This window comes from Aethalodelphis obliquidens, unplaced genomic scaffold, assembly GCF_003676395.1.
Source record: "Aethalodelphis obliquidens isolate GAN/ISIS:26980383/991018 unplaced genomic scaffold, ASM367639v1 scaffold41, whole genome shotgun sequence".
NCBI classification, from domain to species: domain Eukaryota; kingdom Metazoa; phylum Chordata; class Mammalia; order Artiodactyla; family Delphinidae; genus Aethalodelphis; species Aethalodelphis obliquidens.
This window is the reverse complement of record NW_020837985.1, coordinates 17085566-17099021: the sequence shown is the minus strand read 5'-3', so window position 1 is coordinate 17099021 and position 13456 is coordinate 17085566. Positions and strand designations below refer to the sequence as shown.

At 53.4% G+C, this 13456-nt stretch overlaps 1 long non-coding RNA gene and 1 pseudogene across 1 annotated transcript in view; one reads left to right on the top strand and one right to left on the bottom strand.

The window, feature by feature from the left end:
- The window catches only part of LOC113633778 (uncharacterized), a 32356-nt gene that overhangs the window by 4802 nt on the left and 14098 nt on the right, over positions 1-13456 (top strand). The gene's annotated exons all lie outside the window — the stretch shown is intronic.
- Positions 12876-13287, bottom strand: LOC113633766 (HIG1 domain family member 1A, mitochondrial pseudogene; annotated as a pseudogene).

Below are 13456 nucleotides of genomic sequence, written 5' to 3'. Positions count from 1 at the left end.
GATACACCATCTGTATTTCCCATGTACCAGTGCTGCGCTCCTCCAAAAATATATATACTGAGCACCAACTGTATGGCAGGCGTTGTGCTAGGAACTGGGGGTTCTGTGCTAGGAACTGGGGGTTCGATCCTAGTCATAATCAGGCATTGTCCCTGCCGTATCGGCCGTATGAAGTACAGTGGGGAGCAGCGGAGAATCGAACAATCACACGTAAATGTCGAATTACCAGCGTGATGAATGCTGAACGTGGTGCCGGGAGAGGGTGCGGCGGGTAGGGTAGACCCAGTCGGCTCGGGGCAGCCTCCCCTGAGGAAGTGATGATTGAGGTGACACGAAGGAGGAGTCTCTGGTGGGAGAAGAGCTTCCAACCGGAAGTACAGCCCGTGCAGAGGCCCCAGGGCAGTGTGCCGCCGAAGGAACGAGGGGGCCGGGCGCGGAGGACAGAGGGCCCAGGCTGTGATGGGGCCCCGGGGGGCGGGGGCGGGGCGCGGAGGACGGAGGGCCCAGGCTGTGATGGGGCCCCGGGGGCGGCGCGCGGAGGACAGAGGGCCCAGGCTGTGATGGGGACTGGCGGCCGCAGGGCTTACATTCATCTTCATCCTAAAGGCCTTGGGAAGCCCTTGAAGGCTTTGAGAAGGGCACGTGGGAATGGATTGGAGAGAAAGAGCCGCTGAATGGAGCGCAGTAAGGAGGCCGCCACGGTCACGCAAGCAAGCGGCGCGGGTGCCTTGGACGCAGTGGTGCGGGGGAGGGAAGTTCAGCGGGTACCCGGCGGCCTGGTCTTGGGCACGGGCGTGAGCAGGGACAGCCTCACAGCTGCTGGGGGCCCCGCCCAGCAGGGAGCAAGACCGAGTTTAGAGCAAAGACCCTGAGTCAGGTTTGGATGCGCTGCTGAGAGCGGGTGCCGTGAAGCCTCTGAGGAGTGAATTCAGGGAAGCAGTGGTTACCGCTCGGGTCCCAGGGCAGAGCCCGCTGCGTGGACTGGCAAGATACCACTTGGGGTCATCAGCTTCTAGACGGCACATGCAGCCACAGCAGTGGGTGAGGTCACCCAGCAATCAGTAAGTCACGAAAGACAATAGGCTTTAGGCCTCCTGGGCCTTGAAGAGCAAGACAAGCCTGCAGAGAACACAGGACGGAAATGCCACAGGGACACGAGGAGGAGCCCGGGGGGCTGGGCTGGCACAGCCACGGGCTGAGGAAATAGAATGGCGCCGAGAGGCCAGATGACAGGAGGACAGAGTGTGCATCGGCCTTAGGGACTTAGGGAGGGCTGTTTGGCAGAGCCATTGGGCCAATGCCGGGTTCCTGAGTGTGAGAAGTGAGCGGGAAGGTCACGAGGAGATGGGGGCACGACAGCTCCCAGGAGGAGGGGTGCAGCTGCGGGCTCCCCAGCCCCTTCCAGCTCTGGAAGCCCGGGGACGGGCCAGATGCTATCCCCACTGCCTGGTTGCAGCTCACTGTACCTCTGCTGCCACCAGCCTCTCCTCAGAAGACCCGGCTCCCCCAGGTGCTGAGCTGCAGCCTCCTGCCGCTTTCCTTGTACTCACCCTCTTCAGGCTTCATTTGCTCTCTTTAATTTTCTCATCTTTGTTTTGTTTGTTTTTTTGCTGTTATATCACATAGACAGTGTCCTTTGGTATCCAAATCTATTAGGTTTGAGCTTGGGATTGAGAGTAGCAAAAATCTGGCGAGCAAGGGATTCATCCAAAAATTGACCCGCGTTAATTTGGATCATGCGTTTGGGGGCAGGAGTTTGGGGCGTGCACGCATGGGGCCACCCCTCAATGTCTTCTGTCCTGCTCTTCCGTCTGAGTTTCTGGCCAGTGTCACTGTGGAATGGTTCTCAGGTCCTGCTACAGGGAGGTCAGGGTTGCAGGAGTGACGGGGACCTCCACGCCTCTGCTCTGGCTTTGCATTCCCCACGGGCTCGTCAGGAATCCACTGCAGTCAAACCTTCGGTGTTTTCCCACTTGCTTATGCTGAGTCAGACCCCCCGTCTGGTCTTGGGTCACGGGCTTTTGCGCCGTTTGTCCCCATTCAGATTTGCCGCATTAGATTCAGCTCGGCGTGCCAACTTGGCAAGGCCCTCAGGGGTCTTTGCTCCTGTCGTGGCTTGGGATTCTTTGTAGGTTTAGTAAACTTGGCTTTAAAGCCACCTTCTCAAGGCACTAAGTTGCTGAAGAACAGGCACCTTCACCCTGGAGCCCTCTGTCCACACCCCGTTTTACCTCCTGTCCCCTCCCGAGGAGGGGCCAGTCTGCACGTGGCTAACGCAGTTCTAGCAACACCGGCCGTGTGATCATTTCCGTCCTGTTTAACCTCAGGGTCTGTGGGCTTACAGTCACATCCTGGTGCTGGCAAGGAGCTCCTGGGGGCATTGCCCAGTCTGCGCTCCCACGGAGTCGGCCGACACCCTCCAGGCACTGCTGTAACAGTCCCAACACCCGCCGCCCCAGGCAGATGTACAGTCCCCTCCTCCTACAGGTGAGGCACCGAGACACAGCCATGCCAAGTGCCGGGGCTTTCCAGGGCCCCACGACGGGCCCATGCTTCCTGCATCTTCCCAGCTGTCGAGGTTGGGGCTTGGGGCGGGCTGCCTAGTCTCTGGCCTGCTCTCCCTGCATCCAGCCTCAGCCTTTCTGCTGCATCCTCTCTGCACAGCTGCCAAAGGGTCTTTCTGGATCAAGGCTCCACTCAGAGGGAGGACTCGGGGTGGTGTCCCGGAGAGGACAAGGACCGCAGCACACTCTGCACCCCAGAGCCCAGTACAGGCCCTGGAACACAGTGGGTGCTCAAGAAATGTATCAGTGCATCTTTATTCAACCCTCTCTCCTCTCTTCTGAAAGAATTCCCACCATGAAGCTGGAGAGGATGCGTTGGCTAGCGGTAGAAACAGGCCAGGTGCTAGTTGGCCTTCTGAGTGTCTGAGGAGGACGTGCCTCTGGGTTTCTGAGGGGCCGGCTGTGCCCTCCCTGGGTCTGGAGGGCCGTGGGAAGGCAGCCGGCCCTGTGGGGAGCAGGGGCACCTGCTCATCTACCTGGGGCCCTGCCAGCCAGAGTCAGGAAGAGCAGCCTCAGAGGAAAGACTGTCCAGGTCTCGGCTAGAGGCGGAATGTTCTAGGAGTGAGACCTTGGTCACCAACCCCGGGGCTCGTCCATCACCCCTCGTGAAGGGCTCAGGGACTAGAGGCCAGGGCAGGGGCCAGGAGGGCTCTGCCAGGCTCTGGAGCCTTGGCCACGTCTCCCTGTTGGTAGCAGGGCCCTCTCGGCTTTTTGAGAAGTGTTATCTGGAGGGCAGCAAGGAGGAGGAGGGCTGGTCAGCCCGAGAGAGGGGCGGGGGCTAGGAGCCAGGGCTGCTGGGCGTGTGTGGTTGGGGTCCAGGCCCCCAGGCTCCACAGGCCCCACGTCAGACCCGTGTGCCCCCTACCCTGACCCTCAGTTGATTCCTGCTCCCACTCCACACCCCAGCTTGGGAGACCCCCTCAGGGCTCCCCTTCAGCAGCATCAGAGGGGTCAGGCGGCTCGTCTCCAGCTTTGCCGTGTGGGCCGGGGCAGCCCGCATCCTCTGTTCCTTTGTCTGTCAAGTGGGGTAATAACGCTCCCTCCTCCTACTGTTGTTGTGAGGCTTAGATGAGGTAATGTGTGTAAAATAGCGAGGCAACGTCTGGCACAGAGGGAGAGCTAAATGCGTTTTCTCATCAGCCCAGAGATCTTGAAAGCCTGCCAGGTGCCGTTGCGGGGGACAGCAGGGAACAAACAAGGAACCTCTGCCCACTCTGGCTCCATTTCTATGGCAGGAGCTGCCCAGGGCAGGGCAGGCTGGAAGCTGTTGGCGGGAACCCCAGGCTCCCCAGCCCCGTTCCTTGACTGGAGGGCATTCTCAAAGTCTGAGTGGGGGGCACAGAGGGCGTGGAGGTGGGGGGGGGCCTGAGATCTGACGGGCCGGAGCCAAGGACCGCCCTGCCAGCGAGGGCTAGGGTTAGGCCAGAGGACACGTGGCCCTCTGATGCTTCAGTCTCCCCCTCTTCCACGTGGGCTTGCAGTGTGCTCTCGTGGCTTCTGTAAGGACCGTACGTTTGGTCGTTTGCTCCACGGCAGCCATCGACGCCATCTCTCACTGGTGCAGGGAACACAGCAAAGGCCTGCTGCCTCAGAGCTGATGCCCGGCAGGACCATGGGCAGTCGCCAGAGAGAAGGATGATGAGGGTGGTGGTGATGCAGGCCGTGGGGAGGCGTAATGCGGGGAAAGGGTGAGCAAGTGGAGGCCATGGCCTTCAGTACAGACTGGTCGGAGGGCCTCCCCAACAAGGTGACACTTGGGAGGGGACTCGAGGTGGGGGCAGGACAAAAAATTAGGATGTTGAGGGGCAGGCCTTCTAGATAGAGGGCCAGCCAGTGCAAAGGCCCTGGGCACACGAGCAGGCCTGCCGCACTTTTGAAGACCATCCAGGAGGCCTGTGAGATGGAGGGGAATGAGCCACGGAGAGAGAGGTGGCAACCGAGTCAGAGAGGCAGAGGGCGGCGTGTGGGGCTCACACAGGGGTTTGGATTTTACACCCGGTGGGACGTTAAGGCTCGGAGGCTTTGGAGTGAAGGGAGGAGCTTTAACCACCCGTTCACGTGATTGCATGACCTGTGACCCCAGGGCTGCAGGACACTCGTCTCTGTTGGGTCCTCGAGTCCACTCCCAGCGCTCCACGGGCTCTGGGTGAACCCTGCAGGGCAAGTGCATGGGCCCTGCCTGGCCCTGCCACTGCCCTTGCCCCTCGGCTCCAGGTAGAGTCCAGACGTCCCTGCCTGCCCCCTCCCCTCTGCACCTGCAGCTCCTCAAAGCGCACGCCAGCTTCATGCCTGACGATGCCCGCCCCTCCACTGCACGCTTCCCTGGTCCTCACATCTCCCGTGAGCCGGGCACTCTGCCACCCTGCCTCCACACCAGCCTGCACGCCCCCAGCCCATGCCCGCCCCTGGCTCCGGCTCCAGGTGCCTCTGTGTCAGACCCTTGCCGGCCCTGCGGCTGAGGGCAGACCTGCCTTCCCAGCTCTCAGCTCAGCCCTATCGAACAGAACCTTCACGAGGGATTTTCATTAGGAATCTCTATGAACACAGAGGGAAGCGGCCGGGGACAGAGGGGCCTGGTTTTAGGCCTGAATCTGGAGAGCGGTGGGAGAGGGGCTGTGAGGTCACGGCAGGCTGGACTGTCTCATCTGGGGAGTGAGTTTGTCTTGAAGGTCAGATGACCCTGAGGCTGAGAGCTGAGGTCAGGTAGGGGCCTGCACGTGGTGCTCAACACCTGGTTGTGGTGACAGACTTCCGACACTTGGAGTCCCATCTGCCCACGCTCAGGGCTGGCAGAGGGAGAGCTGCTAGAAGGGGAGCAGCTCAAGGCCAACATGCACATGCTGGGTTGGCCTGATAAGGTCACCAAGCTGCATGTCAGATATTGGGATTGGCACAGGGCATTGGCCACCCCCATCAGCAGCCACTCAGACCTTCCTGCCCTTGGCCCTGAGGCTGCCCCGGTCCCCATGCCTGCAAGTGAGCCCTGGGCGGGGCTCCGGTTGGATCAGGGGGGCAGAGTTGCCCACACTTCTTCCTGTGACTTTTTTTTTTTTTTTGCGGTACGCGGGCGTCTCACTGCTGTGGCCTCTCCCGTTGCAGAGCACAGGCTCCGGACGCGCAGGCTCAGCGACCGTGGCTCACGGGCCCAGCTGCTCCGTGGCACATGGGATCTTTCCGGACCGGGGCACGAACCCGCGTCCCCTGCATCGGCAGGCGGACTCTCAACCACTGCGCCACCAGGGAAGCCCCCCTGTGACGTATTTGGCCAGCCTTTTCTGCCTGGTCCTAGGAAAGTGTCTCTTCTCTCCTCCCTTCTTCAGCAGATCAGAAATAAAGACTTTCCCAAACCCAGTGTCCTTAGAATCTGCTGTTTGTGCCCTGGGTTTGTGACCCGAGGACTCGCTAGAGCTAAGCTCATTTGCTTGGTGGTGATGATGGACACCTGCTTGGGCTGACCAACGCTTAGACTCCCCGTGACAGTCCTCTCCTCCTAGCGTCTTGCACCACAGTGTTTAGGCTGATGTCCCGCAGCTGGGATACTCTGACCCCAGAACCCCTCTTTGGCCAGTCTGGGTCCTTGAGCCCCAGCTTGAGGAATGTCATGCTACAGTTTATGATGTAGATGAGTACCTTCTCTGGTGCACTCTCTTAATTTGTCGTGTTACTGAAAAATCTGGTTATAGGAGGGAATCCTAAAAAAATACGGTTTGCTAAAATGCTTGTTTTGAAAATGTGAATTTGTTTCAACATGGTTGATATATTTAGGAGCAATTTGAACATAAGGCAAATTCCGTTTGTTTACGTGCAATTTTGTTTATGAGAAATGGGTGAAAACAGAAAGCAAAAACTGCACCCAGATGAATGGACCACAGCAACATAGGAACGTGCAAAACACACACACCTCAGACATCTGCCAGTGCCTCAGTTCACTGCCTCCTCTCTGTGCTGAGCCACACCTCGCCACATCCGGGTCACAACTTCCCATCCGATTTCAGACAACTCACTTCATAGTAACCCACAAGCCACGACCCTGCCCCCGCCCACTTCTATAAACTGGCTTCAGATCTTCTTCAAGGCAAATGCCATATTTATTGTAGTATTTTTGGTATTTCTTAACCATGTAACATATGTAAAACTGTGCTATCGTTTTTATTAGGTTGTTGAGACTTCTTAAATATTTCATTGATGACGTTTTGAGTACTGTGCCTCTAGCCTCATTTTCCTCAAAAGTCTTGTGGCTTTTCTTGTGCTGGTTGGATACACCTGAGCTGCCGCTGGACTCTGGTAGTTACTGAACCTCCGAGAGCCACAGGCTCCTCATCTGTGAAGCCTCCCGAATGTTCGTTTGTCCATTCGGCACCCGAGGACTCGGGCACGTCTGTCTGTGTGCAGATGCATGCCAAGCTCTGGGCACACGGTGTGGACGAGACCACTGCTCCAGCAGAGACGCATCGAACGAGGGCCACAAAGGCATCAGAGCAGGTGGTGGGATGGGGGATGGCGGGCAGGGTGGACTACAGGGCCTCTGAGGGGACATCGTGTCTGAGAGCTGGGATGAGGGGTGGAGCAAAGGTCCTGAGGCAGGAACCGGCAGGCCACGTAGAAGCAGAGCCAGAAGGCTGTGGGGCAGGACAGCGTGAACCAGGGGAGGCGCCGGTGGCATGCCTGGGGCCTGTCCACGGGATGTAGGCAGAGCAGGTTGGGGCAGGACAGCGTGAACCAGGGGAGGGGCTGGTGGCACGCGTGGGGCCTGTACATGGGATGTAGGCAGAGCAGGTGGTTGGGGAGCCATGTGACAGGGGTGTGTAAGCTCATACCCAGTGCTCTCTAGGCGTCAGCCGCCGTTTGACCCTGTGCTGAGAGCAGGGTGAGGCGGAGAGCCAGGACTGGGGAGAGTGGAGCAGGGTGCTGAGTGTGCAGGCTGGTAGCAGGGCTGCTTGGTCATGCCGAGGTCCATGAAATGTCCCTGGGAGGACACCAGGCCACCTTGCCCTGTGAGTGCCCTCCCAGCCTCGGACTGCCTCAGGATGGGCTGGGAAAGGCCCGTCAGAGGGGGCTGAGCCAGGGCGCGAAGTGGTGGGACAAGGGGCATGGAGCAGGCCCTGTGCACCTGGGGGAGGGAGGGCAGATGGGCGCGGGAGGGAAACAGGGTGGGCTGGGAGGGGAGAAGGCTTGAGGGCTTGCCGGTTTGCACCTGGCCGGACACGAGGAGCAGGGTGAGAGGTGTGTGGCCGGGATGCAGTGGTGGGATGGGCAGTGCCCCAAACGGTGAGGTCCCTAAGTGGGAGGCTGGTCTGGTCCATTCCCAGAGCACCTGGGCTGCGGGGAGCCTCAGTGGGCCTTGGTTTGGGAGCCTGCAGGTCAGGAGGTGAGCTCGCTGTGGGGGAAGGAGGGTGAAATCCTGCGGGGAAGTGAGCATGCAGAGCCGGAGCCGGAGCCTGCGGCACTCAGCAGCTGAGAATCAGGGGAGGGCTGGGGAGGGCTGGGTGACTGCTGAGGGCAGCACGGAAGTGGGGAGAATGAAGGAAAAGAAGGCCAGCAGAGACTCGGTGAGTGGGACCTTCCAAGAAGCACGTGGAAGGGCCTGCGCCGGCAGAAGTGGCAACGGATGACGGACAGACACTTGGAGATGATGTTAGAAATGGCAAATTCAGAGGGAAGTGAGAGCAGGGCACAGTCAGCGGGGAAGTGTCTCACCCACCGACACAGTGCGGGGGATGGAGTGCACTTCTGGGTGGCCTGGACGCTCCCTGAGGCCCCTTGAGGGAATCACCCACGGGAGGCTAATCCTTTTTCTTCGTGTGTCACCTGTGCCTTGAGGGAGCCGTCCCATTCCCACACTCCCTCCACTCTGGACTCGGGCAGTGCTGTGTGCTCTTTGACACACAAGGCAATTCAACAGGGACTAGATTTACTGAGCAGCAGTTGTGTGCCATACACCGTGCTGGGTATCCAGGTGGCCATGGTGGCATCACAGCATTACAGAGAATTACAGTAAGTGGAGCACACAGATCGACAGACAGCGACCACACAGTGGGCGAGGGCTTTGCTGGGGAAGCCGAGGCAAAGGGCATCTAGCCCTGGCTGGGGGTCAGGGGTGCGCCCCAGGGGAATGACTTCTGAAGACCTAAACCCTGGAAGGAGCCAGCCAGGTTAGAGGAATATCGGGTGGGGAAAGGGAGGGGAAGGTACAAAGACCCAGAGTCAAGGGAGTTTGGGGCAGCTGAAGTGTACAGAGCAGGGACAAGAGAGGGGGAGGCCAGGCAATCGTCAAAGCCCTGAGGCCCCGTCAGACAGCCTGGACTTTATCCTGGGTGCTGGGTGCAGGGTGGAGGGGCGGGCAGTGCTTGTCACCCAAGGGGGCTGTCCATTTGCAAGTGCGTGTGGGCTTTCTCGTGTCACACGGACGGTGGGGTGTCAGTACCAAAAATGCTAAGCCCTCTTGCGCTGTGCTGGGCGGTCCAGCACCACATTTTTTCTGCCCAAACGCAGGAGTGTCTCTGTTAGAAACACTGCGTCTTCAATGGGCAGCCAACAAAGAGTATTTTAGTTTCCAAACGTTCGTTTTTAATCTTGTTGTTAATTTAAAATTTTGTTACCTGGTGGTCAGAGAGCAAAATTGTTACAATATTGTTCCATGTAGCTGCCATTTCTTTCATTTCGACTGTTGGATACTCTGCCCTTCTGTGCATGTACCACAGTTTATACATCCATAATCTTGTCTGTGGACGTCTGAGTTGCTTACAGGTTTTCGCTAATACGAACAAAGACACTGTGAACGTTCTTATACGTGTCCCCAGGCATACAAGTGCAAAAATTTATGTTGGGCATACCTAGGAGTAGAATTCTGGGTTGTAGAAATGTAAGTTTCCAACTTCACAAGATAATGTCAAATTGATTTGCTAACTGGCTTGCTCACCAGCAGAGCTCAAGTGATCCTGTTGCTATGTATCTTCTCCAACGCTTGGTATTGTCAGAATTCTTGATTTTTTTTTTCCCATTGGATGGATGGTACTGGTATCTCATTGTAGTCTTGGTTTCATTCAGCCAGTGCCAGCCACTGCTTTAGGACTAGACTTGCATCCTCTTGATAATTTATAAATTTATTTATTTTATTTTTGGCTGCGTTGGGTCTTCGTCGCTGTGCGTGGGCTTTCTCTAGTTGCAGCGAGCGGGGGCTACTCTTCGTTGCGGTGCGCCGGCTTCTCATCACGGTGGCTTCTCTTGTTGTGGAGCACGGCTTCTAGGCGCGCGGGCTTCAGTAGTTGTGGCTCGCGGGTTCTAGAGCGCAGGCTCAGTAGTTGTGGCGCACAGGCCCAGTTGTTCCGCGGCATGTGGGATCTTCCCAGACCAGGGCTCGAGTCCGTGTCCCCTGCATTGGCAGGCGGACTCCCAACCACTGCACCACTGGGGAATCCCCCCTTGATAATTTCTGAGGTTAACAGGTCATCCGTCATATGTTTCATGGCCATTTCTCTTACTCTTCTGTGAGATACACACTGCAGTGTCCATCAGGGGATCTTCTTAGTCCACTAAATCCCCAGCCCCATCTGTAAGATGACCAAGGGCCACCCTTGGCAACCATCTGCTCAGATGTGCAGGAAATACAGTTGGCCAGCAGGGGAGCTACATCTTCTTTTTCTGAAGGAATCATGGAGCGATTTATACAGCCATCAAGGCTACATCTTTGGACCCACAGGTGACAGCTCACACGCAAGGGGATGAGATTCATGCTGGGCAGGGCTTCCAAACCTTACGCCTCACAGGAGCCATATATCTTGCGACAGTTGCATAGGTGTAGCTTCCAGCGTCTCCACAAGAGACGTGCTCTGCTTCAAGAATCACTGTCCTCCAGGAAGCCAGAGTTATGGCTTCTCTCAGGCGTTCATAGTTCATTTCTAGTTCCTGCCTGTCCACATCGTGCATCTTCTAATAGGGGCGATTGTTACCGTAAGCAGTGTTGCCTAGTTAAATTGTTGACATTCTACCTTTATCTGGTTACCAGGGGAACATAGCTAGACAATTAACCAAAGGGCAAATTCTCAAGCAGAAGAGGAAGCGGTTTTGTTACACTTTTGCCTACATTCATTTAAAAAGATCAACTCTATCAAGGTGTAATTCTCATGCAATAAAATGTACCCATTTTAAGCATACAATCTGATGAGTTTTGACAAACCTGTATACCATGTGAGCACCACTGCAACAAGGTATAGAATTTTTCTATTACCCCAAAGTTTCCCCGTGCCTTTTCCTAGCAATTCTCACCTCCCATCCCTGGTCCTAATAGATTAGTCTTCTCTGGAGTAGTAATCATACAGTATATGTTCTTTTGTGTTTGCATGGTGTTTTTGAGATCCGCCCTTGTGGTTGTGTGTGTTACTAGTTTGTTCCTTTTTTATGGCTAAGTAGTATTCTGTTACGTGACTATCACGATTAGTTTATTCCTTCACCCGTCGATGGGCATTTCAGTCATTCCTATTTTTGGTAATTATGAATAAAGCTGCTATGAACACGTGTATAAATCTTTGGTTAAAAATCTAGGAGTAGAACTGCTAGATCATATGGTAAATATGTATTATAAACTACCAAATTGTTTTCCAAAGTGGTTATACCGTTTTACTTTTCCACCAGCAGTAAATGAGAGTTCCAGTTGCTCTACATCCTTGCCAGTATGTTAATGTAAATCTTTAAATTTCACCTATTCTAGTGAATGTAGAGTGGTATCTCATTGTGGTTTTAATTTGCATGTCCTTGATGGCTAATGATTTTGAAAATAATGCATGTGCTTACTGGCCATTTCTATATCTTCTTTTATGAGGTTCCTGAAATCTTTTGCCCATTTAAAAAAATTAGGTTGCATGTCTTCTAATTATGAAGTTGTAAAAGCACTTGTATGTCTGGATACAAATTATTTGCCAAATATATGTATTGAAAATATTTTCTCCAAGTTGTGCCTTGTCTTTTCATTTCCTTTTTATTTATTTATTTACTTATTTATTTGGTTGCATTGGGTCTTAGTTGCAGCAAGCAGGCTCCTTATTTGGGGTTCGAGGGCTCCTTAGTTGTGGCAGACGGACTCCTTAGTTGCAGCATGCATGTGGGATCTAGTTCCCGGACCAGCGATCAAACCTGGGCCCCCTGCATTGGGAGTGTGGGGTCTTAACCACTGCGCCACCAGGGCATTTCCTTTTGAAGAGCAAAAGGTTTTAAGTTTATCCAAAAAAATGTGTTAAATGGTCTGTGCTTTTTGTGTCCTATCTAAGAAATCTGCCTACTCTAGGGCCATGAAGATATTCACCTACATTTTCATGTCGAAGTTTTTGTAATTTTAGTTTTTACATTTAGGTCTATGATCCATTTTAAGTTAATTTTTGTGTATGACGTGAGGTAAGGGTTGAGGTTGTTCTTCTTTAATATTGATATCTAATTTTTCCATTATCATTTTTAAAAGAAATATGTGTAGGTCTATTTCTCTATTCTCTAGGTCTGTAGGTCTCTAGGTCTGTAGGTCTCTATTCTCTATTCTGTTCCACTGATCTATATGTCCCTCCTTAGGACAGTATCACACTGTCTTGATTATTATAGCCTTAGAGTGAATTTTGAAATCAGGTCTTCCAACTTTTTTCTTCTTTTTCAAAATTCTTTTGGCTTTTCTAATTCTTTTGCATTTCCATATAAATTTTTAAAAGTATTTTTCATTTACCTTTGCATTAGCACTTAAAATACACACTTCTATTTCAAAATGCCATTTAAAAATTATTCTAATATAACAGCAGCAAACTATAATTCTGCAATTACAAAAGAGCTAAACGGGGATCTATAGTTAAGTTATTCTCATGTTTACAACTACGATTCTGAAACAGATACTACTTCAAAGCAGCTGTTACCAGCTCCTTAGGTTTGGTTTAAAAACACACACATAGTTGCTGGGAGGTTTATAATGTTGTATTCCGTGCACTGTTCTGAAAGGGTTCTTCAAGAGCCAGCCAGACCTTAAAAACAGTACTCAGTCCACAAGGCAGTCAGAAAGAGTTAAATTAAATGGGGTAAATAGGACTCCTCCATTACATCAAAAGCATATGATATTCTGCAGCGACTGGGAGCATGTTGTCCTCTTCACAACTAATTTTATCAGAAGAGTTTAAGAAGGTGGACATTGTACCACTATCAAGTGCATTTAAAAGTGACATGTTTTTGTGCTAATCTGACTCCCCTGAATGACCTATAGCTAGTGAACTAGTCACTAGGCAAATCAAGCCTGCAAGAAAGGAAGCCAGTATTCAAATTACCATGTTATTGTCTGACCCGCAGAATTTATTTTCAACATAAACATATAACCTCAATATGAGATGTCTAACTAAAGCAAGCGCCACCGAGACCAAGACAGCATCTCCTCTTCCAAGGTTTAGGCTTTGCCCAGAATTCTCAATACATGGAATAGCCCATACCAAGAGCCACTGCTCCCACAACAAAGCCTTGGGCTGCCACACGCATGTGGATCAGGTGAACAGACATTTTAGTATTGCCCCTGCTCTTCAGTTTATATAATCCATATGCAGCGATTGCTGCAAAACCTGCCATTGCAATGGGGACAAATGGTGCCTCTCTAGCTTTTCGGATAAGTTTAAATCCCTGATCTTCATCATATGAAGAAAGAGAAACATCTGTGTCACTTGACATAGTGATTGAAGAATAGACACCTGCACGACACCGCAGGCTCCAACCAGCTTCTCTCCATATAAATTTAAGGTGTTTGTCAATGTCTACGATAAAGCCTGCTAGGATTTTTTTTTTTTTTTTTTTTTTCGGTACGCGGGCCTCTCACTGCTGTGGCCTCTCCTGTTGCGGAGCACAGGCTCCAGACGCGCAGGCTCAGCGGCCATGGCTCACGG